Raw genomic sequence first — 4,372 nt, forward strand, 5'->3', positions numbered from 1 at the left:
GACTCCAATGTTAAAGTCTCTACTCATAGACTCCAATGTTAAAGTCTCTACCCATAGACTCCAATGTTAAAGTCTCTACCCATAGACTCCAATGTTAAAGTGTCTACCCATAGACTCCAATGTTAAAGTGTCTACCCATAGACTCCAATGTTAAAGTGTCTACCCATAGACTCCAATGTTAAAGTATCTACCCATAGACTCCAATGTTAAAGTGTCTACCCATAGACTCCAATGTTAAAGTGTCTACCCATAGACTCCAATGTTAAAGTATCTACCCATAGACTCCAATGTTAAAGTCTCTACCCATAGACTCCAATGTTAAAGTGTCTACCCATAGACTCCAATGTTAAAGTGTCTACCCATAGACTCCAATGTTAAAGTGTCTACCCATTGACTCCAATGTTAAAGTATCTACCCATAGACTCCAATGTTAAAGTATCTACCCATAGACTCCAATGTTAAAGTCTCTACCCATAGACTCCAATGTTAAAGTATCTACCCATAGACTCCAATGTTAAAGTTTCTACCCATAGACTCCAATGTTAAAGTATCTACCCATAGACTCCAATGTTAAAGTATCTACCCATAGACTCCAATGTTAAAGTATCTACCCATAGACTCCAATGTTAAAGTGTCTACCCATAGACTCCAATGTTAAAGTATCTACCCATAGACTCCAATGTTAAAGTATCTACCCATAGACTCCAATGTTAAAGTGTCTACCCATAGACTCCAATGTTAAAGTCTCTACCCATAGACTCCAATGTTAAAGTATCTACCCATAGACTCCAATGTTAAAGTTTCTACCCATAGACTCCAATGTTAAAGTATCTACCCATAGACTCCAATGTTAAAGTATCTACCCATAGACTCCAATGTTAAAGTATCTACCCATAGACTCCAATGTTAAAGTCTCTACCCATAGACTCCAATGTTAAAGTATCTACCCATAGACTCCAATGTTAAAGTTTCTACCCACAGACTCCAATGTTAAAGTCTCTACCCATAGACTCCAATGTTAAAGTCTCTACCCATAGACTCCAATGTTAAAGTCTCTACCCATAGACTCCAATGTTAAAGTATCTACCCATAGACTCCAATGTTAAAGTATCTACCCATAGACTCCAATGTTAAAGTTTCTACCCATAGACTCCAATGTTAAAGTATCTACCCATAGACTCCAATGTTAAAGTATCTACCCATAGACTCCAATGTTAAAGTATCTACCCATAGACTCCAATGTTAAAGTATCTACCCATAGACTCCAATGTTAAAGTATCTACCCATAGACTCCAATGTTAAAGTATCTACCCATAGACTCCAATGTTAAAGTTTCTACCCACAGACTCCAATGTTAAAGTCTCTACCCATAGACTCCAATGTTAAAGTCTCTACCCATAGACTCCAATGTTAAAGTCTCTACCCATAGACTCCAATGTTAAAGTCTCTACCCATAGACTCCAATGTTAAAGTATCTACCCATAGACTCCAATGTTAAAGTATCTACCCATAGACTCCAATGTTAAAGTATCTACCCATAGACTCCAATGTTAAAGTATCTACCCATAGACTCCAATGTTAAAGTATCTACCCATAGACTCCAATGTTAAAGTGTCTACCCATAGACTCCAATGTTAAAGTCTCTACCCATAGACTCCAATGTTAAAGTCTCTACTCATAGACTCCAATGTTAAAGTCTCTACCCATAGACTCCAATGTTAAAGTCTCTACCCATAGACTCCAATGTTAAAGTCTCTACCCATAGACTCCAATGTTAAAGTCTCTACCCATAGACTCCAATGTTAAAGTCTCTACCCATAGACTCCAATGTTAAAGTGTCTACCCATAGACTCCAATGTTAAAGTCTCTACCCATAGACTCCAATGTTAAAGTCTCTACCCATAGACTCCAATGTTAAAGTCTCTACCCATAGACTCCAATGTTAAAGTCTCTACCCATAGACTCCAATGTTAAAGTCTCTACCCATAGACTCCAATGTTAAAGTCTCTACCCATAGACTCCAATGTTAAAGTCTCTACCCATAGACTCCAATGTTAAAGTCTCTACCCATAGACTCCAATGTTAAAGTCTCTACCCATAGACTCCAATGTTAAAGTCTCTACCCATAGACTCCAATGTTAAAGTCTCCCATAGACTGCAATGTTAAAGTCTCCCATAGACTGCAATGTTAAAGTCTCTACCTATAGACGTTGAGATGTACAAGGGAACGGGGTGACCAATAGGGTCTGAATTGGTCTGTAATAAGGCAGGGCACTGATAAGGGGTTGACAGGTATGATGCAGGCTGACGATTTGGTGATAGCTGCTCGCTCAGAGGAGGAGTTGGAGGCGCTGCTGCTGAACCTGGAGCGTGCCACTAAGAGGTGGGGCCTTACCATCAGCCCCACCAAAACTAAGCACCTGCCTGGGTATTTTGTACCATCGGACACTCCACTCCCACAACTCCCAATCGGTGATGGGGCAGTGGAGAGTTTCCCATTATACCTGGGCAGTGTGCTCATGGCCGGCTCCTGTTTGACAGCAGAGGTCTCACTCCGAATCAGTCGAGCGGAATTATCTTTTCATCGGTTGCGTAACGCTGTGTGGAAGCTACCTGGTCTGTCGCTCCGCACGAAGCTTCAGGTCTTCTCGGCCACAGTCATTCCCTTCTTTCTCTACGCTTGCAAAACGTGGACCCCCCTAGTGGAGCATCTTCGCCGGTTACAAACATTTAGGCTGGCCTGCCTACGATCCATCCTGGGTTTAACCTGCAGGCTGGATTGTGTGAGGAGCTCACAATTCCTTGAAAGATCTGGGCAAAGTCCCATCGGTGAGCTCCTCCGGTAGGCAAGGCTGCGTTGGCTGGGTCATGTAGCCCGCATGCCCAGCCACCGCATGCCCAAGTAGCTTATTTTTGCCTGGATCGAGGGGGCTAAACAGGCGCGGCACGGGCTAGAGAGGAGATGGAGTGATGTGGTACAGGAGGACGTGGAGCTGAGTTGACTTGCCAATGACTGGTACCAGCGGTGTCAAGATTAGCTTCTGTTGAGGCTCATGAAGGATGCTACTGGGCAGTGCCAGGCAGTGGCGGCTGGTGATATTTATTTTTGGGGGGGCACATTTTTTTTATTTTATTGAGGGGGGCAAATAAATATAAAGCAGTACCAAAAACCATTTTGACTACTTGAATATAAATTTTGATGATCTTTATTTACATTTCAGACCAAAGTACCAAAAAGCATGTTTCCTACTTGAACATAAATGTTTCTCTTTTATATACATTTCAGACCAAAGTACCAAAAAGCATGTTTCCTACTTGAACATAAATGTTTCTCTTTTATATACATTTCAGACCAAAGTACCAAAAAGCATGTTTCCTACTTGAACATAAAAACGTTAGTTTCATGCTACTATCAATATGGCTGCGGCTACTTTCATGACGTTTGCATTTGTCAGAGAGATGTTTGAGGTCTCTTACCCCCGTCGTTGTCCACAAAACTTCAGTGCCGACACTTTGAAATAAAAGACAGGGAAAACAAAAACGAGAATTGCTAACATCACATCCAGCCAGCCACCTCCGTTTCTCATAACAAGCGCGGGTCAAGCTTCGTGTGTAGCTTCGTCCTCTGTCACTGGCCTGCTGCTGGATTTGTAAATCGGGTTGGTCCGGTCCGAGCTCCTTTATCTTTTTTATTTCTTCCAGCGAAAGCCTTGTGAAAGGGTTTTTTTGTAAATAAATTACAGAATTTGGATGAACTTCTGCCATTGTTTACACAAAAAATGTGATCAGCCTAGCAAGTGCCGAAGTGGTGTCGCCTGCGCACTCGCAGTAGTGGCCCAGAGCGTAAATTTGAATGACAGGTGACGAGAACCAATCAGATTGGATAAAATAACATGTATCCAATTCTGATTGGCCAGGGACGCAACGACTTGCGCCCCGAGGAGAATCTTTAAGAAACCAATTAGAGACCAGCTTCAGGTCACATGCTGTCCGAAAATGTAAAGTCTCACATAGACATCCATTTGTCCGGCGCCCCGCATGAAACACATTGAAAAACATAGAAAATAGTTGACCGATTAAAGCCAGTTTTTATTAAATGCTGATGCTTTTCTTACTACCAGCCGGCACATCGTATGAAAAAATATTTTATTTATGTATTTTTATATAATTTTTGTATATGTATATTCTTGAATCTTGATGGGGGCGGCGCCCCTGCGCCCTCTATTGACGAGCCGCCACTGGTGCCAGGCTAGGTGCACCTTGAGGCTCCTGGGCAATTGGAGGCAGTCGCCCTCCAACAACAACGGAGGGGGGAGGAGCGACGCTCACAACAACGAGCGGAGCGCCGGGTGGCTAAAGCACAGCAAGTTGG

Source organism: Lampetra fluviatilis, chromosome 66, assembly GCF_964198595.1.
Source record: "Lampetra fluviatilis chromosome 66, kcLamFluv1.1, whole genome shotgun sequence".
NCBI lineage: Eukaryota > Metazoa > Chordata > Hyperoartia > Petromyzontiformes > Petromyzontidae > Lampetra > Lampetra fluviatilis.